Below are 24,808 nucleotides of genomic sequence, written 5' to 3'. Positions count from 1 at the left end.
GACATGTAGTTATATTCACGTTTTAGACTCAATAAATATTTTATGATAATTTTGTTTATATCTAAATGAAAGATACTTTGCTAAAAAATCGACTTGAAAAATTATAAAAATATATATGTGCGATATTGTGTTTGCAGAACTAATAGTTACATATACAGTATTACTCAGGCCATTGGTCACAGTGTTTTAAAATATTTTACCAGAATGTTCACACTTATAACAATCGAACATGTCACGTATCTTGAATACTCTTGAACAGGACATTTCAAAATGCTCATGCTATTCTCGACAAAAACACTTTTCTATCATTACTGACAGGGCTGTCCTCAAAATGTGTTATATGTGTGACTGCTACGCCATGATTATTGTGTTATGAGCTGAAAAGGGGAGTAAGTAAATGTATTACTCACTGAATGTCATGACTACGTACTACAATAATGAATAAAATGACATCTCATTCCGAATCCAATGTTTTCGAGTTTTCGATAGATACATTTTTTATAGATAATACCTATATAACGTTGGTTTTGAAGTGTGTAACTATATACTCCTTTTGTAAACACAATTTTGGAGTCATGGACTACCGTTTAAAAATCGCTGCTGTTTTTGCTAAATCAACTATTTAACAAATTACGCGAGATCCCGTAAGATTTTGGGAAAGATGTATCGCATAATAATTATGCAAGAATGGTATATAATATATATTATATTTCAAATACATGGTTTGTTATATAAGGTAAGTTATTGAGTTATGAATGTTAGAAATGTGTCATTCATAGGGATGTTTCACGTTAGATAATCTCTATGACAATGGTTATCATATATTTACATACCGTTTTTCAGTTTGAACTGGTCACTTCTTAATTGGTTTCCATGTTTTGTTGGAAGCAATTATCACTGTAGTTGGTTTGTCTTATCAGTTTATGATCACGCTGGTAAATAGCGCAGTGTTATTTATAATTGGCAAGATTGTTATCAACGTCGTGTTCTATCAAGTCTAATTTCTCACTTTAAGCAATCACGTGTAACGTAATAATAACTGTTCATCTGAGTCTTGTATATCATTCTTATCATACATCTTGAATTATATACATGGAAAAAAGTATTTAGTTTACGATTGATTACCGAAAGGAGAACCAGGGCATAACGAGATGCGCACACGAAAAAACGCATTGTTGTGGTATTTTTCTTTTTTAGATATATGATATGACGTTTAATAATAAATCGCTGGACTAAAGAATATCCAGGGTTTAAAATTCATCCCCCTGACTTAAAAAGTGAAAGATGGATTTAATTAAGCTTCAATTGTATCTTTTCACGCGAGATTTTGCTTTCAGCTGGGCGCGAAGTTTTTTTTTCAGAGTGCTTTATTTCACCGTGTGTCGAATATGTAGTATTATACTTATGTGGAGGGTAACATCAGATTACGCCCAATAATACGATACTAAGTCAAAACGTGCAATATCAGAAATCATATCGTCTGACCGTGGTTCTGGGTTGGTTGTTTACAAACCCTCTCCAGGCATGTCATGAAAATTTCATAAATGCGAGCACAACTGGAGAACGCAGTAATTATTTATGCGTCCTGTAGATTTACGGCGCAGTGCTGATATTATGTATTCCATTTCCGATGTCATATGATAGGTAGAAACAAGAAAATATAACAATCTTCGATTCTCCGTTGGTTCAGCTGAAATGGTCGATTGCAGATAAATATCGAGTTTTGCAAATAATGCATTTTACAGACTTATCAGTGGGTGTCACTTACGAGATAAAGAAAGGTCAGGCTGATTTTTCACGTCTATTTCCTGATTATTTTTTTTGTTTACCAGATAGATACAAATCCCTTGACAGTTGTTAATTGCTAATTTTTAGGGATTAATTTAATGGCGCTGATAATCTTTCTCGACTCAAGATTATGTCCTTTACGTATTGTCAAAGTGTTGTGGTAAAACGGTGAGATGTCCTACTGGGTAGAGGAAATTTGACCAAACCATTCAGTGCAGTAGGGGCGTTAACACTTAAGAACACGTGTCATACCATACGACTGAAACTTATTTGAACATTCTTGATTTTTTTTTTTGATTTTATAATCTAGATTTTAAAATATTCTCTTATTTTAAAAAGCTGTGTTTTTGTCATCGATTTCCAAAAATAACTCTGACTAAATAAATACACATATTTGTTGTTGTTGCATTTGGTAAACTAATATTATTGAAGATATGATTATATAACAGTATGTCTGATAATATAGGCAACAAGTACGTATACATTAAAGCGCGGTGGTCGTCGCGCAGCGCGTGTTCGAAATTCATGTAAATAAACAACGTATTTTTACACGCGTTGTATACGTCGCTATGAGTCCCATATCGAACAGGACGCGGCACGACGACTACCGCCCGTTAATGTGAATCAGATACAATCATTATATTAACAGTATTTTTGCTAATATAGACGCTTCTTCAGCTGGTTAATCAAGTGATCGCTTTGTGAAACATTAGAAATAATAATCTCATAATCGCATTTATTCGCTTGAATGCTCACTAACTTTGTTATAGAGTTCATATTTATATGGTTTGTTTAAAGGATTTACAACTATACGTTAATCTGCCAACAGTCGTAGTGGTAGTCAATATGAGCAGGTGCGTACCACTGTATGCATGTATGTACTGCGCCCATGTATTTCCCAGTACGCTAGTAAAATGTTATGATCTTGAAACTCTTGTTGGGGTTATTTCAAACATAACATCACAAATGAAATTTCTTTTGATTTACGCCAAAGCATTTAGTTATATTTTGAGAATAATCATAATCCTACCAAGTGGACCGTTCAAATAAATTGGCTTACAATCAGTGTGAATTCAGCATTGCAATAGTCTACTGGACTATGTAGTATTCGAATACTTAAATACAAATAAATATCACAAAGTATACGTGAATGTTGTGTATATTCAACTTATGTGGTAATAACTGTAAATAGTCAACGAGGCGACATCTTGGAGTCTTCTCACAAAAAACTAACTCCAAGATTTATCGAATATCGATCATGTCTAGAATACAGGCACCACACGTGTCTCGACACGTTCTGTGTACTGCACATAGAGTCTGTTTATTACATCGCGATATCTACTATTATTGTCACACATACATACGCTACTCGTAAGGTTCTCTTGATTTTACAAGATGTTGATTAGTCTAGTACACGCTATAGAGGTTTACATCTATAAGAAATATTTCAACAATGTGCTGAGCTGATGGTCCATTTATGCACATATATATTTCATTAGTGATTGAAGTCACCATCGTGGGAATACATGCACATGGAGAACATTATACAAAAATGGTGAATATCTTCCATGACGTCACCAATTGACAACCAGTCCTTATTAATGACTGTTTAGTCTTCCAAATGCAATGTATGTGTCGATGTCATGTCATTGGTCATCTTGAAATGTACTAACAACTGAACACTTAGATTGGCATACAGTGGGTATGGGCGTACGGGTCCAGACAAACGTATTGCATCTTCTGAATTTAAACACAACGCCGCGTATTAATCCTGACGAACGCAGGGGGTTACGATCATTGATGGAATAGCTCAGACAATGTGGTTCTCATTAATGATTGCGCAGTCCAATAATAAGTCGGAGATATGTCGTAAACAATGAGAGAGGGTATGTTTGTCTGTCTGAATTTGTTGAGCCAGTAAAGTTTTCAATTCCTCATTTGTTAAAAAATGACTAAATAAAGAGAAAACTGGCAAAGTAGTAATTTAAAGTAAATGAAAACATTCCATTTAGATATGTGAGTGTGATAATAGAGATGAGCTTGTTTATCCAATTGAAATTCTCGGTTCGAATTTGCGTCCTGGCAAATCAAAGATTACGATAATACAATACAACACAATAGACAACATATGGTAATCGTTCTTCTAAGTAACTTTTCGAAATAGAAACGCGTGCCTTTATGAAATTAACAGTAGTCGATACATTAGAGTGAATATGCATTAGTTATATTCAGCATTAATTTTAAGCTTACAGAAAATAAATGGCTAAAATAAAATGATTTGTTTCACTATTCGATAATACACTACATAGTACAATTATTTTTGAAAATGACGAAACAAAGCATGTTTCAAACACATGGCCAAGTGCAACACTTAACCGTGTTTGGCGTACTAATTATTAAAATAGGACAAATAAATTGCGTCTTATAAAAAGTTTATTTATATATTTCAAAATGCCTTCAGTAATACTATGTTATATATATTCACCATAATTTTATTTGCATTTTTCTTCACAAAAAAATATATTGGATAAAACGGTTTGGGTAATAGCTTTCCCGAACAGGAATGTTCAAACTATCTCACTAGATTAGGTTTCCACGTGCTGAAAACAACATTTCAATGAATATATCGGTTACAGACACTCATATAGTATATGACTAGCTATAAGCTATCTGTATAGGTGTTCCACGTACATTGTGTGTATTTGATTCAGTAAATCTCTCGAGAAACCTTTCAATTGAAATACTAATTTTGATCTGCCAGCAGGTTGAAACAAAAAGATACTCCAACTATAGATGTCGTACTGTGAGAGTTAATTTAAGTAATTACGGTTCGGAATAATCTGTCAGCGTTCCATCCTAACATAGCCCTAATAGATACATACATGGCTTATTTGCTGACATAAATCACCTACTGTTCATACCGTCATGCCATGCTGTGTGACTGTCATATCTTATGAAGACGATGACTCAACGGAAATGGTTACAAATAACACCCATTTCAATGATGTAGTTTAAGTTATAAAGTAGAGTGGAGCGCGTACATGGGGGAAAGTTGATACAAAATAGTATGAGTCTTGAACTGCAAGACGGAGTTCGATGCAGAGACTGCTTTTTCAGAATTCTTAGCCCGTGTCATTGTAATCTGCTTATTCAATCCAAAACTCATCTAATATCGGCCGATATATTCATACATTAAAACAAGAGCTACCAAACTGCACAACGTAAAGACCAAGCAGAAGGACGGGAAGTACACATTTAATTTCATTGCCAAGATGTAGTCGATGTCGATTTATATTATTATCACGAACTTTTACCTGGCTTGGCCTAGCAGGAGCAAATTTATTTTTATTATGTACTTACAAGGAATATACTTATATACATCATATATATTTGAGTTTGTGTAGTCAAACAATTTAAGTCGTACTGAGACATGCTAGAAGCGTTTATATTTGTTGAAGCCCGACAGTATTCGCACTGAGCTCGTTCAAATTTTGTGAGAACAGACAATACATTTTACATGTGATGCATAGGTCGCGTGAAAATCGTATCAATAAAACATAAACAAATACAAAATCACTGCGTCATACCCATGCTACTTTTCATGTCGATATATGTTCTAATCACATGCGATTTCAAAGTACAGATCACTGCGCCAGACTAAATATACTTTGAATATTGCGACAACATAGATAATATTTGGTAATTGTTGTCCTAAGTAACCAATCAAAATGACTAGACGCTACAAGCAATGGCTTTTTTTTCAGTAGCATTTTGTCGTATGCCGACGTACAGATCATTGCGCCAGAGTAAATTTGTTTGGCAACCCAGTTAAACTGATATAAGGTATCTTGGAACAGTGGACACGATTGCGGTACGAAATTAAAATTGAAAACAAATTGGGGGAGTGAAACAAGTCACCAGTCTTTCTCGATCTCCAAGAGATCTCGAAAGCCATTTCCAAATAAGGTCTATACTTCGTGATCAGGTGATTCGGGCCGCTACTTACAATATACTGAATATCCATACTTTAAAACGTCTTTTTGTGGCTTGCAATCAAATATTACGACACCAATAAGTACACACAATGAGTACATGGGTTATTTTATGTACTTTCATTAGTATGTATTTAAAGATCTTCACCCCTCGTATGAAGTCATTCTAAGTCACTGGAAACCACGCAAGCACGTTTCGAATCTAATATCGGCGTGTCTTCTGCAACTTGTCGCTAATTACATAGCTGCAGTGAAGTAAGATAGCCGTAATGTTCACACCAAATGAACGTAGCCAGTCTGAACGGGGCTTATTCATTGGATTATTTGCTTGATGAATTATTTCTGTTTCGTCAACCACCTGAAAGGGTCGGCGTCAGATCAGCCTCGTTCTGAGATGATACAGTCATTTCTCCTCATTGTGTGTATTCCCAGTTTGCAGTAAAATGGTTGAGTTTGAAGTAAATCCTCTATGGATGTATTCGAGACGTTCACATTGTGCATTAAAGCATCCATTAGGTATGTTAACGCCGAAATCGATAATATATGCCAGTCGGGGTTAACTAAAGCGTAACTTAGTTACATAATTAACTATCGAGACAAAATGGCGTCCTTAACATAAATTTTCTGGTGAGTTTTTATCAATAGCTGGAGCTGAATAATTATTGCAAACAATTGGTAATACTCAAGTCATTCAGTGACTGAAAGATGGCATAAAACACACTGTGAAATTAGATAGTTTTAAATAACATATCGACTATGATGTCGACCACACCGGGATTCATGTAAAAAATGTGATCTTGATTAACACCAAATTGACCCCTTAGTTCAGTTATCATTTCTTTCATAATACAGATGAACATATAGGCATACAAGGGATTATCCAAGGAAATTATTGCATTATATTTACCCTTTACTGACATGATATTCGATAGATTTGTTGTCGACACACCTTGCAGAAGATGAACTTTTCTAACAGTGCATAATGCGACTAATGATGGCACAGTAAAAGCGAGTATTCACACTTGAAGATTTCAAGTGTTTCCATTTTAAGTCACGCTTTACCTTCTTCACCTTACAGGTTCATCTGGCATGACGAACGTCTAATAATCAGACACTACACATCACTGAATGTCACGTCCGTTCTTCAATTTCGAAATGCAGCTTCGTGAAGATCTGTGATAAGATACCATTGAGATTATTTTCGCTGACAAAAAATACATGCACGGTAAGCAATCATCCTTCTCCAAGGCTTTTCCTTTTAGCAATTTCTTTGATCAAGTCGTTTCGCTGCCACTTAAAAAAAGCATTTTATTCATAATCTATGCCTTCGGGCAAGGTTTTTCACATTTCCTCTTTAAGTGCTTAAAATACCTTGGCTGAATTCTTGGCATGAAATGATGTACTTTGGTTCGAATTTGCAAACAAATTTTATAGATGCGTTACATGCATCTAGTTTTTAGTTTTTTGATAAAAGCATTTGCCGCAAGAAAGCCTGACCAATTGAGCTTTCTACATATGGCGTCGTCGACATGATAGCTGCTGTTATCTACTCTAAAGTTTATAATCTTCGTGGTTTCCTTTGTATCACATCGCCGATGTCCTATTTTCAACCACTAAAGAATACCGTGTATCATTTCGGGATATTCGGTGTTTCTTTGAACACACCTAGAGACGTGCGACCGATGAAGATTGCAGTTATATGTGCGTTGTGAAGACAGGTGATACAGTGTGGATGTGATGATGAATTACGTCTGACAGTCACAATAACATTCAATGGTGAATACTTCATTTCTCTCGCTGCCAACACACCGATTCAGTGCAGAGTAATACCGGCATATTGGATTGCTAATAACATTACTTCATTATACACTTGGAACATATAATATATTAAATACATGATTTATTCCATGCCAGGTGTGTAATTTAACAATGCAGCACGAACAATATTGAAGTACAGTCGGTGGCTATTGTATGTTTCTATTATGTTTACCCCGAATTTAATTAGCGCCGTTATTAAAGTTATCCGAAGTGCACACAATTTAATCCATTAAATTATCCATCAGATAATCTTATTATTTCATTCTTGTGTCGTCATTCCGTCATTCTTTTTTTTTTGTAATCAATACATTTTTCTGAATGCTATTCTATGGGCAATCTTACAAATGGTTATCCAGTTAATGCACACTGGGAGCGAAATTAATAATGACCAAAAACTCCGCATACATAACATTTTATTACCTTGCCCGTACCATCAAAGATGGAAGGGAACGGTATATTAAGGGAACAATTTTGTCTGGCGTTGTCGTTGTTGTCACTGTTGTCGTTGTCGTCGTCGTCGTCGTCGTCGTCGTTAATAATTGTTATTGTGTGCATAATAACTTTACTAATTTTATTCCAAACTTCATCAAACTTGGTCACCTTATTCATCAGTATAAAGTCTTCCCTGAGTTTGAACAACATATGTCCTGTATGAAAATATCATGCAACAATTGAGAAAATCTGATAAATTATTATGACTGTTTCTACTTGACTGATCACTGGTGATACACATCAAAGGTCACTGATCTCAGTGGAAATATGCATTGTTGTATGTGTTCAATGAAGCAAATGATTTATCTTGTAATACTATCCTTGGTAATGTATCTCAGAATCCTATACTGGTTTTCAAAACCAACTCATGGAGAAATTGCACAGTCGTATACACATTTGCAAACCTACCAATAAATTCTTTCCAGAAAACAAGATGTCAGAAAATCAATATAAGCACTCCTATGAACTGGGTGCCAAACTTTGATCAAGATCTGAAGCTAATAGAAAATCTGTTTAGTTCAAAGTTATCAAATCAAAAACAATACATAAAAATACAAAGAAAGCAAAACATTTCATCCACATTTTAAAAAGAAAATTGTTCTAAAATATATGTATTCTGTATTTGACAAACAGTTCATTCGACAAATGAAAACTCACAGGAATATGTTTCAGCTATTAGAACAGAATGATATAGTTTATAATACTAGTTTAAAAACGCACTTCAAAGATTGCAGTGTTTGAAGATGTAGATTCTCAGGAGGCAACAGTACTGTTGACTTCTCCCTCCACTAACTATTTAAGTTGATTTGCATACAAAGCAGAGCTTGCAACATGATAGCTATTCATAAAGGGTGTTTTTTTTTTACTTTTCATATAATACAGTAGTCACACAATGAGGCAGTTCATATTTGTCTCAGTGAATCATTAATTTTTGACAGACACCTGTACAAAATACTTGGACAAAAGCCAGCTAAGATTTTTTTGTTATCTTGCATGTTTTATAAATCTATTCACGTCTAAATGCAGCACTTTTTTTGCGATGAGACATTTGTTTTTATACTAAAATATCTGAATTACTTTGAATAAAGCTGGAAATTATGTCCCTTAAAATAATTAAACAAATAAGGCACCAATGTTTTTGTAAGATATTTACATCTTTTAAGGACATTCGGTAGACTGATTCCCCACTGTTGGGTCAACCCCAAAACTTGTTTGTATTCAAAATTAATTATGACAATCACGGATCCTTGTTTTCTAACAGTCTTAATGACGTCATACCTATTAGTTTACCACTTCATTTACACGTTGCTTGCAGACAAAGTATAAATACGATTCGTTTGATATAAATCGCAATTAAGTAGTGTACTGTGTATATTGTAACCTGATTTTTAGTTAGCTTTCATGTTCTAGCACGCACAGTTTTATTTACAAATTTTCAGAATGGCTGATTTAATAAATAAATAAATAAATAAATAAATAAATAAATAAATAAATAAATAAATAAATAAATAAATAAATAAATAAATAAATAAATAAATAAATAAATAAATTATTTAACTAAAGCACGGAATGTGCAAACTAAATGCTACCTTATTTATTTCGTACCAGGTGTTGATATCCATAATATACACAGGTGTGTATTCAATATGCTTCCTTATGATATGGCTATATATCATATCGATATTATTTTATTACATGCGGTATTATTTGGCGGAGACATTTTTTCTTACGTGACCAACACACACATAAAGATAAAGATAGTTTTTGGCAAGTCTAGCCACAGAATGTTCATCCATGTTGGTTTATTAACCGTAACGATCTTTCATTGCAGTGCTTTTAAACTCATACCGTATTTACGAGGCATGGTCTTAGTTTTGATACGTGTGTCGGTTGCTATCCACAAAGAGAACAGTAATTCTTAAGTCGACTATGAGACGTATGTCGCCGCCAGGTCATAAAGTATAGAGGTTTACACAGCGTGTTTGTTTAACGTTGATATAATTCAAACATCTAGCTAATTCAAAGTCGAAAACATATGGTCAGTCTCTCTGTTGATCTGTCTCAGTCTTAATCGTAACCAATCTTAAGTGAAAATGAGTGAATTTGGTTTCAATGTTCTGAGAGAATAACACCAGGAAATTAGTTCATTAAACTTGATGATTGGGCAGTGTTGCTTAAAGCCTAGTTAGATAGGTAGACAACTGAAATACAGACTGTTAAAAAAACATAACTGACCTTCAGAAATTCGCCCACATATTATAGATATGCGGGGATAATAAAGCGCAGTGGCCTAAAATTGAACCATGTGGCACAATAATTCAAATATCAGTCAATTCCGATTCATTGCCATCTAATTAAACAAATTATTTACGCATACATAGACAAGCAACTGGTTTCCACGACCATATCATACAGGTTTAGACAATACAAGTGAATGCGAAAATAAGATATAATTCCTTGCCGAGACTTAGAAGAACAGACCCAACGATATTTTCCTTGTCAATGTTCTAAGAGCTCAACAAGTGTACTTTTACAAGAGTGTGCCTAGCACGGGAGCCATATTGATTACGGAATAACTAGCTTGGTCTGTCTGTGGTTTATTTGTAGTAAATAGGAAAAACACTTGCTCGTTTCCATGAAGATGAATGCTGACATTTGCCGACCCTTGTTATTACACCTTATGCCCAATATTGTTACGCTGGTTAGTCAAAATGCAGTAACGTGGAAGACATAAAACCCATTTATTGATTGTGGGTAAATTATACTGAATTTAATAACTGACCTTAAGTTCCACCGTGAGAATAGAGATTTCCCAAATCATTACGAGGTAAATGCATTCCCAGCTTTGGTTTCACAACATTTGGGAACATTTGAAAATATAATGCGAGAAATCATTCATTGTCAAGATAACAAATTGTCGCCCGAGTACTGCCAGGGGAAACACATTGGCTGCAAAAGATATAAACAAGAAAGGACTAGCACGCTTTTTACTCGAAAAGTAAATTGAGACTGAAGTACATCACCAAATTGAATCAAGAAATTTCAGCTCCGTGGCAGTGGCTAGTTGAATTGGAACGATGAAATGGCATGCAATTCTCTGCTAGGCAATTAGTTGCGGTTCTTAGATTTTTCGTCCTTATTTAAGATAAATGTTGTAGACGGTGGCGGGATTATAAAGGTCGTAGCTTGACTTTATGATTCCTACATACATCTGTCACATCAGCAACAGAGTTGTACATACAGTTTTGATGCCAACTGCTAAGGATTACACACAATATTCGACAAGTTCCGATTTCAATGGTCGATGTTTACCATAGCAGTGGTGGCGGCACAGGGTGGCGACCGCAAACAAATGTTGGAAGTGTTGCTCCCTAAATCAAGCTGAAACCCTTGTATTTCAGCAAAATTTGCTACTCAAAATGCAGGAAATAGCGTTTCAGAGGGTCTCATTTGTGAATGTGAACAGGTTTGAGAATACACAAAGTATGTATCACTGTTGTTTCGTGAAACTTTTTATTGTTTGAACGCTCGAATACAAATGAATTACCATATTCATTATTTTAATGAAATTTAATGTGATGTAATGCTTTACTTCTATCAAAGTTTAACTTATGAATGCAGTAAATGTTAATATACGTTTACGAACCCTCGCTACGACGAATAGGGTCGTAAACGAATACGACCGATCAAGACTGAGCAAGTAATTGAAATATGAGTATTGTTTAAAACCAGGAGTATCCAGACTAGCTACTCAAGTGTTACTAAGTAATCGTAACTTAAAATGTTGAAAGACGTGTCATTATATTACTTATATTACTTAAAACTAGTATTTTAACGACATAACAAATTTTAATTTCGCTTTCATGTTTGTCTAGTCCATTGAAATGTTCACTGAGATCCTCGCACAAATATTACGTATGTGTATATATATATATTTAACGTTGAATACAAAGTTCATAGTATAGTTTCAACTTTAATTGCTGATTTTATGTTTGCGGTAGCTATTCCTCAGAAATATGAATATCCTACCCAAACATCATTTGGTCAGAGTATGGCGCCAATCCCACTGGGTGATCGTAAAGGTTACTACTGACGAAAATTGCGAATTGAAGCGAATTGTGAACAAATGCGCCACTGAATACACTTAATATTCATATTACCTTGGTGATGCCACAAAAATCTACACTGAGCTTCTCTTTGACTGCGAGCCGAACGTTTTAACAATTTATATCGTTTTCTTAGATTAAATTGATTGAACATTCACCTTGGCACAATCTCCAGTCTACTCAAATTAAACGCTTTGTACCTGACCTAGATTAAACCCACGCTAAGACTATTCTGTCATAGGTCATAGCGAGCGTTGATGATACTAATATTCTACACTTATTCGCGTTCGAACAGTAACCACGAAACATTGAAAACGCACTGGCGCTCCTTCCCCCTCACATACACATTATCTACTTCATTATATAATAATACCACTATTAACATATCACCGTTATCATTAAAGGTAACAACAAGGTTATTTAATTAATTATTGATCCCTAATCTTTTTATATTGTGTTTTTATGTCAATTATACAGTATACTGCAAATACAGTTAATAATAAAAATTGTTTCATTAGGTCTTGGATGTTGAGTGAGTGACGTATATACAAAGTATCAAGCAAGGTTGGATTAATACCATTTTCACATATAAAAATAGACAGAAATGCACTATTTGTGTCGTGTCGCTTACGCTATTGTGATGTATATTTCAAATTGTATTAGAATAGAAAGCAGAATCGAAGATCTGTTTCAAATATTACAACGAGTGCAAAATCGTTTCATGCAGTAGGGCTCGCCACTCCATGTCCGATAATCTCGACAGCCAGTACGATCTATTTCCCGTTTTGACGTCACTGCTGGATTTTTCTAATAAAATATATAATTCTGAATTTTATGTGAAGCGCGAATTACAGCAACATAGCCCAAATATTTACCACATCCATATCTTGCAATGAACATGTCAGGGAAAGTTATCGGACGGTAGTAAATATTGAGCAGGGTTCAACCGTGTATGTGGGTCTGAAGCTCTTAGTGAAGTTTAACGATTTCCTGACCAAAGGTCGCTGCATGATGCCTACATAATAGTATACGACTATTAATACACAGAGCTCGACAAGATGACGAAAATCGAACATTTTGAACAATGAATATATAAACGCATATATATGCGATTCAAAGCCATCTTTGTTATTAAAAAAGCAACGTAATGCAGATCAATATATATAGATACAGGATTATTTGTTTGATAAACGGAAGTACTGTAACACATTGGGTTTTGTACGTATTATCATGTCATTGCGTTATTGTCATCACAAATACTAGAAAATATCCAATCGATCACGATGTGATAACAATGTATGCCTTATCAAATCAGCTAGCCACGTTCATTGAAACTATATTGTAAAGCACAACACATGAAAATGGCGCTCGATAACTTTCCCGCTACAGTTAAATTGGGTTGATTACAGTAGTTTGAGCTGTGAGCAACGTTTTCTTACTTCTTTTGCTGACTTTGCTATCAACGTAATTGACATAACTTATGACTCCGCTTGTTAGATTGTTTACCCACCAGATATATATATCTGCATGATTAATCATTAGCTTTCAATGCCACAGGATACATCGTATATGCATCACGGCATTTTCTATCAGTGATAAACATGATCGCCTGGCAACTAATATTGAAATTGCAAATGGAAAAAGGTGTGTACGATGTAATACTGTATGCACTTAAATTAATTAGTTGTCTACACTTCTGTAGCGTATCTGATTGCTGGATTGGATATTAATACTAACTATTGATAATATCACTAATTTGTTTTCTTGGACAGGTATAAGGTCGTAGACTATTCTCATTCCATGTCCGCCGAATTGAGTTGGCGTGACGTCCGTCTCAACAATCTAAGAGTCCGTAACGCTTTGTGTTAGAGAGATAGAAATATTTTGTTTTGATGGATCACTAGTGACAATATTTATTTTGGAAATATAAGTATATGATTTGTATCGAACAGAGACTTCAAGGCTAGTACATATAAGAACATATCATTAAGTGATAACAGATTCACATGCAATGTACTCTAGACTATCAGCTGTTTATTTGGCGCAGTGTACACGATTTTCTTGTTTCATTTTTATTGATGCAGTATTTTAGAACAATACATCATTTTTAACACCCAATGATTTTCTACGATGACAAAATTAAACAAAACTGGTTTCACTGTTTTTTTTGTTTTCAATAATGTTGAGACTGAACGGAGAATGATTTGTAGTGTTGTTTACATTCTTAACATGATTAGTGGACTGTTTTACCAGTTGCCGACGTCACACGTAAAACACGTTTTCCGCTTGGACAGATTAACAAGCGTTCGAGAGCATATTGCACGCTAATACTCTTATAGATATGTCACGGTTCAGTTGTTGCGAATTCCAATTTTAGACTATATATCTTTCTCCAGTCACTCGTCATCTGTAGACTTGTTGGATGTGCCATACATTTGCATCCATATCATTGTGGAAAAGGTCACGGAAACAGCGATTACAAAGATGTTACTTTAGCTCTGTTTTTCAATAATTCACATACGAACGTAAGGCATGTCAAAGCATTCTAATATATAGAAGCAAAACAAATTCACCACAACATTGATTGAAATAACGAACCTAATATATTATATAGTTCAAATTATGTCATACTGTGCGAATAGTACATAACAACTGAATATCACGTGACTTTGTGAAAATGCTATGAACTACAAAATGAAAGAAAAATATGTGACAATGCATTGCTGCTATAAAATAGATTGAGGCGAATTCAAATTAGTGTAGGACTTTTTTTATTGGAACGTTTTATGATTCGCAGACAGTGCACCATCCTACTGTGATCCATACCTGTACGCGATCATTGCACATAATTACAGTTGTTTTATTTTGCTGACGTATTAACATGAACTGTTTCGAACTGTTACATATCACCCTATTCAAACACTAATAATTGTCGCCATGTTTTACATTGTCGCTTACGAAAACATGGCATGAATGAAACACACAAACAAATAAGTTTACAAATGCTTATTTTGAGCAACATAAACATACAAGTATTGATCTTTATTATAAATTATTGACATCTTTAAAAACCTATTCCCGTTACAATTATGAATATCTATTCATCGTTGACGATTTTCGAAAGTGGATAACTAGGTAGTCCATATTTGTCAAAATGCACAAGTATCCATCCGTTTATTGATTGGAGCCATTATTGGATGATGTGATATCTAAACAATGACCTTAATCTAATAACTCTTACAGTAGAATATAAACATAACGTTTTAAGCTCAACTTGCAAGCCATTTGCAAATGCTGTGTTTATTTGGTTGCTGTGCTACCATCTTGAGACGTTTTATTAAAATGGTCAGATGTACTTCATATCCTATTATTCTATTCAATCCGCCAATGATGCCTCGCATACAAATCCACATTAATCAATATGCCTACAATTCAGCCATCATCCTACACTTTGTATATGTACCATGTCTCCCAAACCTCCCGTATTGACTCTCTCAACACAATTATCACTTTGAGTGACATCTCTTATAAATTGTCAACCACATAAATAGATAAATGTACCGCTGTTGGAAATTAGTTTGCCTTAATTCCCTGACCTTACGTTGTATAATATACTATTTATATGAGCACTGTGACCCGAAGTGTCATGTTTCATAATCCTTGCATGGTTTCGAAATAATAATAAAATATCATAATACTAAGAACAGCGGGTTTAAGGTAACGAATTACAGTATTATAAGTGGATTAGACTTGCTGACTAGCATATGTTCATGTCAATGATCAATTAAAAATGTTCGGCTGGTAGTGAAATTCGATTCTTCATTTTATCACACGTGGTATGATTTGAGCTATACGGGAACTAAGAATCTTCACTTGCTCACATAGTGTGTGTGTGTGCCATTTTTGTGTAATCTGACACGTACAAACTGAGGTACGATGTAAAATAGAAGTAAAAAGGGAAACGATATTCAATCAACGGAAAATTCACAAATCCAAGACTCACAAACTAATGACTGACAATCAAAAAGAACATTACGTAAATAGGCAAATCATGAAGTGATGTCAGGTGATTCGAATAGACTCATGCTGATCCACATAAGACACCCGCTAAATATCACTTCGTTACTTAGATAATCATGTGGCTTCTGTTTGAAATATGGGGGTAAGGAATATCATAATTTATCGTGATTTTGCAGAAATGACAAATCACAATAATTTTGCACAAAAACCTGATAAAACATAGTACATCAATATATAATACTATTATTAATAATATAGTTTGTATATAATGTACGAAAACGTAGGACAGTCAGCCATTTAAACTTATTCGTATATTATAGTAAAAAGAACGTGATTTTCTCATTGACATAGAAAATAGGCATATGTGAACATTGCCCATCCTCTATTGTGTGGGAATTGAATTGAAGCATTTTATTTATTAAATGTCTTCGTTGAGTATGGGGTTAATAAATAACAAACAATTAAAATATTTGTAAACCTGTTCCGGGGTTGTTTCAAGGGTTAAATTCATTAAACACGGGAGAACAGTATAAATGCATTGAATACTGCCCATAGAAGAATTAAATACATTTTCAGATGTGATGCATTTCACAAACGTTGAAGACGTCGCATGGGACCCACATTGTAGACGACGCGCTGTGACTTTTGCTATATATTGATTTGTGTTGATGATATTGTATATATCCAATTCTTTCACACGACGACACCAAGAGACAATAGAATGAATGTTATTCTGCGAATGAGGTTATTCAGTGGATCACATTACCTTACATTTGACAGATGCAAATGACATAAGACGACTAAGTGATTTGCCGGAGTTGACAATGTAAATGTGGGTTGAATTTACCAGAGTTATAATAATAGCTAAATTGTGTATGTATATGACATCTAAACGAACAGATACTTAAGATGAAGTTACTATATCTACGTTGCCATGAGTGCTTGATCTGGGTCTATTCTCAAGAGGACTTTGAGTATATTATTTTTCATCATAATCATAATACCCACACAAACTATTAATTCTCCTGTATTTGTAGTATATAGCGTTCCCCCTTATGTAATATTGATCAATCTTAATTCATTACCTCAGATTGTTAAGAAAACGTCTGCAACCAAAATCGATAACACCTCCATGTCATGTAATATAGTACTCGAGCTGATTTTTGAAACTGGACAAATTGATTAATTTCCCCGAGAACGATTCATGAGGTAATATGTTTAATAGCTCTATAAAATATGGCCTCAATAAAGCATAACCAGTTCGTCGTGCGAGTAATGTCTGAAACATCTTAAATAGACGAATCTCATTTTACCACAGAAAATGATTGATGTGTTATCAATGTCTTGCAATGTTGCTAGCTTTCTTAGTAATGAACACTCGTAAATAACGAGAGAAGTAACTTAAAACGAATTTAATTTGTAATTGCTCCAAAATACAATCGACCGACATAGTTACTCAAAAATGTGTGTGGTGAGCATCCTTGACCTGCTTGACTCGCAAGATTACTGCTTTCAGGGAATAGGTGCTTTTCAACCTGATTACTTAATAGGCAACATTTCGGAAACTGACTGATTTCACGCGAGATAGTGTCAATTAGCATAGGTTTCACATCGATGTTTTGTTTGACCCATTGCCTTCCAACTTGTCACCTTATAGAATCACAGACGCCATTTATATTATTATCAAGTAATCATTTTATTCGTGTACGTAATAGACGTAGAGTCATTTCAAACATATTTCACGATTTTATAACTCGATGATTTGATTTGAAAACTCTTAATACTTATCCTAAAAGAAATTTCCTGTTCTTTAGATGTATCATTGTGCATAGATTATATACATACTGTTTTTGTTGGAACACTGAAACGCACAGAAATACGCCATGTGCTCCTGCAATTGAATTAGGTTTGAATGTCTTTTTCGCTCGTCTGTATTGTTCTAACTGCCGGCTAACATTTTATAGCGGACGGTTTTCCTTCAGCATTTACAAGGAAATTACTCTTATGTTTCATTTCCAAACAGTACCGGTTCACTAGTGTCTTTATTCACATCGATACCCATTTGCCGATCACATCACTCAAGTTAAAAGTCCAACGTTACCCTCACTATTTAAAAATTGTGTATTTTGTTTTCGCATCAACATCCCGGATTCTCGAATCAACGATTTTCATATCGACGGGCAGTGTGAATGTGACTCCACCGAATGAGCTAAGCAGGTGGTTGAAAGCAACATGTCGCTTGCTACAATATGTACATGAATGAAGTGCTATTTTTACAGGTCATTGGCACATTCATTGACCGCTGCCCTTCTATAGAAAAGAAGTAACGTAACACACGTACATCGTGCTAAAATACAACTCGAGGGATGCAAAGACACGCACAAAACTCACCAGATATTAAGTAGTAGTTATAGTGACGTCGTCGGCCCTGTGGGCTGTATTTTAACTGTCAGTAGTTTGTAAGACCGTGTATGTTATGATTGTCTGTATTCAGTATCTTTACTCAAAGAAAACTGAGCAATAATCTGAATGATAAATAATCTAATCGTTGTGATGCCAGCGTTTATCATTAGCCCACAGTTCCTCTATAGAGGGACTGTGATTAGCCATATATTATCTGAAATGAAGATTAGGATTAAGACATCTTGGGAAGCAGATTATAGCGTTTACCGGGAGGGTCGTTTGTCGGAGTTTTACAAAAGGAGGACATGTTAACTGTAGCGATGATTAATGGACGATGATTACTACCGTCATTTATCAAGTTTTAAATATCATCCTACATCAAAGTTGCCATTTCAATAACGAGTATATATATGATATCGTATATATTACAACATCATGACGTTATTTTGTTAACATTTGTTACAATATACACGGAAAAAATGGCTGTTAGGAGGAGCTCTAAATGTATCGTCACGTGATGAGGCACGTGATGGCGATATGTTTTAAGCGTGGGATCACGTGGGAATTATCAGGTTTACGGCATATAAAAACCTTATTATTAATTTCATGCACTATGTGGTTGAAAGTGCAGTGGTCGCTGGAAACTTCGAATAGAATCGCCTCATGGTTAGAGGAACCATTGCTAATTATAATTTTGTACGCGTAAGCCAGAAGTTACACATGTTTCAATCGAAATGTCTTGGTTTCGTTCGTGAGCAAATATAAAATCTACTGTAAATGTGAATGTATAATCGGGTATTTATCGATCCAGGAATTTCGAAATCACCCCGCGACGCACTGTGTCCGATAAAGATGCAAAAGAACTGACAAAAGTAATTAATACAATTATATGTTAATTAATATTTAGAGTATCAGTGTATATTTATTATTTGTACATTTCACGTAGAATACAAAAAAGGAAAATTAGAGGAGATCTCCGCCTATTCGCCTAGAATTACACAAATATAGCACACGGCTCGTTATAATGACCGGATATTTGTAGCAGACCCCATCAAACAACATACAGTAATATATGCAGTAGGAGATAATCATTCAAACACGTGATATATGTATGAGATCAAAGGTCATATAGTTTGCAGCGTTACAAACACAGATCAATTCTGCAGATGGGACCGGTACACTGCTTGAGTGACAACCATTTTATAGAATAATATATTATTTTGTTTGAAATGCTTTGTGATAGGTTTTACTTTAATCCTGTGCATTCCAGGCATTCCAGGAGTTGTGTACAATTATTTTGCTTGAAGGTTTGTCAAATCAATATCACTGCGGGCGAGTTCTACCTATCAGTAGTAATTGAATGTGCTATATACTATATTACCATGACGTTGTGGAATCAAACTAAACTCTTCCATTGCAGCATATGTTTAATCCGTTAAATATATATAACTCGTTTTAAATCGTGATTAATTTGGTTCGACATTAATGAACGTTATATTAGTTTTGGAACGTGTAATTAAATTACCTTGAACTCAGTGACCCCGAGAACGCCATGTAATTTGACTGAATGGCTTCCATCAACTCATGCAACAGTGTAAACTCTCCTAATTGTAACTTGCATCCGAGACGAATGACGGGAGTTCTGTGTTGACGGCATTGGACAGATGATACTACATAGATCGGGTACCCGCACCACATGTACATTTCCGTACATGATATGATGATGTATATTGCAACTATGCAAAGTTGCATGATGTCACGAACATCACCATCAATCCAAAAAGCTATATCATAATTTAAATTTTGTTTTCCGATACAATCTGAATGAAAATTTTCTTCTCTTTCCGTGTTGCCTAATTCTGTTCGCTTGTCGCTTTTCTCGTTAATTTTTGTTCTGGTTTACTCTTGTCTGGCGTGTCTGTTCTATTCAAGGGTTGGTTTTATTGTTTGTTTTCATTTTAATGGTGTGTTGTTTCATTTTGTTTTCAGCCGTACGATTTTAAAATAACATCATAAACGTTATTAAGGCATATTACAAATATATTTCTGGCGCCCTCTCGCGATTTACCGTGACCCTCTCGCGATTTACCGTGACCATTCACGCTTACAGCACTATGGCAACCAAAAAGGCCATATTTATGAAATGTACTATTTGTATGTTTTATTTACAACCTTAAAAAGGGAGAAGAAATATTATTACGTAATTTTCCGGGATTTTGTCAAGCTAATCTGTCGTGTGTACATTGACAGAAGTGTGCAATTCAATATATCGATTACGTCCGGCCTCTCCTGTGTTTGTTTAGTTATATGTATCGTTATGTATTTCCAATAACAGTTGGCGCTACACCGTGCAATACATACGGAATATTCAGGCAAATAGTATGTATCATTATACTGAAAGAAAGTTGAACATAAGCTTCAAATTAAGTCAACTAATAGCTTTTAATGCGACTCAAGGCCATCCACGGCTTGTCATCAATCGCAACCGTCTTTCCAGGTATCAGTTTTCAAAGGGGAGTACCAGCAATACACGGAACAGCCTACCAAGTAACATAGTGTGCGTGATGTTTGCCTTGCCACATTTCCATCGTAGCGGCAACGTATTAGTATACGTGTGTGTGTGCGGTAATTGGGTCTGTGCTAAACATACTTTTCGTTGCACGTACATAGGTGGATATTATTGACACAATTAAGCAAGGTAAGGGGGTTATGTTTGGAGCTAACGAGACAAGGCGTGCATGGTAACGAAGTGTTCTCTTCACTTAATTGCAGAATGTCGTAACGAATTGTAATTGTCAGCAGTAAGTTTGTAGCCGTCTACTGTTTATGTTATGAGTGATTGCGTGTTTTTTGTGTGAAATTAGTTGAATTTCCGTCCGCATTCATTCTGTGTCCACTGTACTTGTTAGTACGCTGGTACGCTGGTAGTGCGGCGTTTACCTTGAAACACAAAATAACGACCAGTTGAGTTTACGATCAGTTGTGAGCATGGTGAATGTTGTGTGTTATGCTTGGCAGTAATTCCCGCCCATAGCCACAGTACGGTAAAGCGGCTTGGCGTGTTTGCCGAGCTACAGTACTATTTCCGTATTGTGTACATATTGTGGATAAGCGGTTTATGCAGTTGTCGTGAAACCATAATGTAGTTTTTTTTCCCATTTAATTGTTTGAATCTCTATAATTCGGTTTTATTCCCGGATATCAACATATGGCTTGGAGCGAGAGACGCCAACTGAATATTCTTATACGGAGATAAAGGCAATGTGTACATGCTTTAATGGATGATAGTGCGATCTGATGTGAAAGATGATTATTCTGCGCAAAACATGCAGCGGCTTGTATCATTTTACTCTGATACATCAACATATTTATTACCGAATGCAAAATAGGGCTAGAAAGCGAGTAGAAAGCGAGAGTTAGTGAGTGTGTGTGTCACAAAATATCTATAAGTCACTTAGTTTATAAGTCTCCGGTGTTAACACAGTATCGTTGTATCTTGGAGAAATTGTGCAATGTGCAAATGAAAAACAGCTCAATTAATTGTTTTAAAGGATTTTCTGTAAATTACTTAACTTCTGTATTATTGTCATATTACTACCCCTCGAATTTCTTTTGAATGTGATTGTTGCGTTACAGATTGTATCCATGAACGATATTGCATGGAATTCAAATAGCGGATTAAGTCAGCTAATTTCAGCGTGAAATCTCAGCAAGCTGGTGATACAAAACTATGATGCATTAAAATCGTACACTCCATTTCGGCACACACGTATATATATATATATATAATTGTATCGTCACGACAGATGAGATGAACTCGGCTTAAACATGTTTGGTTTAACCTTTCTACAAACTGAACGACGCAGGAGTCAACTGAGTTTGAAATTCTATTTTTTCTTTTATCACGCCACTCATTTTTACTTTCTAATGGTTCATCTTTTAATGCCACACATGTTCCCGCCAAAATATCGTTGTAAATAAAAACATTTTCATGTATATTTCTAAAACACCTTTGTTAAATTCAAAAAGTGGCAAGCAAAAGCTGACAGTGCGTTTAAATAAAAACACGCTCTGACTAATCGGAATGGCGTATTCAGGCAGGTGATAATATAATATCATACTTTAAACACTGTACGGATTATGAAAAATCTCAGAATAGATAAACCCCCAAAGCTGTGATAGTGGTTGGTAAAAAATCCGTAAAAAGGTTCTGCCGATGAGTTCCGAAACGTTTCGAGCTATTCCGATGTTAATATTTAATGTTCGAAATTCAACACAATAATTCGGTTTGGATGAATTATTGACAGTATTTCGCTTAAATCACTGCGTGTTAAATCTTTTTCGTAATTCCTAAATCAGTCTTATTCACGAGTAGTGAATTAAGCAGAATCTACGCTCAAACTTCGACATATGTATTCAAACCAACGTTTTAACAATACTGACACTTCGTCAGATAAAAGCTAGCCTTGCTGAAGTTGTATATTATAATAAATTACGTTTTGGCATTGGTTATGAGTATATTTACTTCTACTCACAGATTTTTTAGGTTAGCTAGAGCTATAGTTGGACTAGTAATTCTAATATTCTGTACACTTAATAATGAATCGCTAATCATTTATTATTATTATTATTATTATTATTATTATTATTATTATTATTATTATTATTATTATTATTATTATTGCTATTTAATACTGATAAGTTTCATTTTAGGCATAGTAATATTTCAATACACATACTACAATTGCAATTAGCTGACATAAATTCAAAATAAGTGTAATTCACACTGATAATGTTGTGAAGTATATGCCAATTTGACATACAAATGGTTTCATTTTTACTTAGCGTACTGTATTACAGATCAACAATGAATTAATTATGGCTGTACTACATACGGACAGCAGTGTCTCGTAATTGTACAACGTGATCCCAGGGAACGGGAGTATACCCTTTACATACTGCATACACACGGAAGCATGTGATACGAGGGGCATTACAAACACACTATGTGTTATAGATGCAGAGCTGTGGTCGCCGCCTACAGCGTAAATAAACAGGGTTGTTTGTATGCGTTATCTCAAACGCGAACACCTCCTTTAAACTTGTTAATATTACATGATCTCATGAATCCATGTGAATGTTATTGTAATAATATAACAGCGCCAACAGCGGCGGCGTATGCTCATTTGCAGATATTTCCTGTTTCTGCGTATCAGCGTACAATATGCTACCTGTAACGAATACATTAGTTAGTGTTATATACAAAATGCCTATCAAGTGTCATATTAGTGCAGCTAACAGATGTGAACTATTTCATAGTCACATGGCAGGATTATTAATCATCCATCTCATTATAATATATAACGATGACGTGCAACTGCGATTCCATAGCCTACTACTGTCGTGGACGAGTACTCATAGACTTACATTACCGTACGCTTACAAATGCCCCCCCCCCCAAAAAAAAACACCGATCAACCAGACGGTGATTTGTGGTGACAGGGTTCAGCGAAAATACATGTCAAGGTGAAATAACCGAGAAATATACCACCATTGCCTTTATGGAGCTACGCTTTTTTGTTTTAACTGAATTGGTACAGGACGGCAAATCTTTCCGGCACGCGTCACACAGAAAGTGTTAATGATGCGTTAAATGTGTTAGTAATACATAACCTATATAGTGTTGATGCGAACCAATAGTTTATTTTACATCTGTTAACAATTGATATACCAATATTGATGTATCTGTCTGCTATACCACTAGGACATCTGAAAAAGCACGATGCAGTGAGGTTCGGTCAAAATTTTATATTCTTACACTTACATTGTAGACTTACATTATCAGTAATGTATGTACAGTTAGGTTTGATAACAGTGTACACTTACATTCTCAGTAACGTATGTACAGTTAGATTTGATAACAGTGTACACTTACTTTATCAGTAACGTATGTACAGTTAGGTTTGATAACAGTGTACACTTACATTATCAGTAATGCATGTACAGTTAGGTTTGATAACAGTGTACACTTACATTATCAGTAACGTATGTAAGTTAGGTTTGATAACAGTGTACCCTTACATTTTCAGTAACGTATGTACAGTTAGGTTTGTTAACAGTGTACACTTACATTCTCAGTAACGTATGTACAGTTAGGTTTGATAACTGTACACTTACATTCTCAGTAAC

The 24,808-nt window shown here is 34.9% G+C and overlaps 1 protein-coding gene across 3 annotated transcripts in view; it reads left to right on the top strand.

The window, feature by feature from the left end:
• The window catches only part of LOC102801161 (allatostatin-A receptor-like), a 93,596-nt gene that overhangs the window by 63,949 nt on the left and 4,839 nt on the right, over nucleotides 1–24,808 (top strand). For 2 of the 3 annotated variants that reach the window (XM_006825973.3, XM_085499703.1), the window contains one exon: nucleotides 6,859–7,005. The gene's annotated coding sequence lies outside the window, so the exon portion shown is untranslated. Of the gene's footprint in view, nucleotides 1–6,858; nucleotides 7,006–21,211; nucleotides 21,318–24,808 lie in introns of those variants that run through there. The other variant, XM_078006497.2, reaches the window with a different exon arrangement.

This window comes from Saccoglossus kowalevskii, chromosome 5 (genome assembly GCF_978046115.1).
Source record: "Saccoglossus kowalevskii chromosome 5, keSacKowa6.1, whole genome shotgun sequence".
Lineage (NCBI taxonomy): Eukaryota > Metazoa > Hemichordata > Enteropneusta > Harrimaniidae > Saccoglossus > Saccoglossus kowalevskii.
The sequence above is the reverse complement of the archived record's forward strand: the minus strand, read 5'-3'. Positions and strand labels throughout refer to the sequence as shown.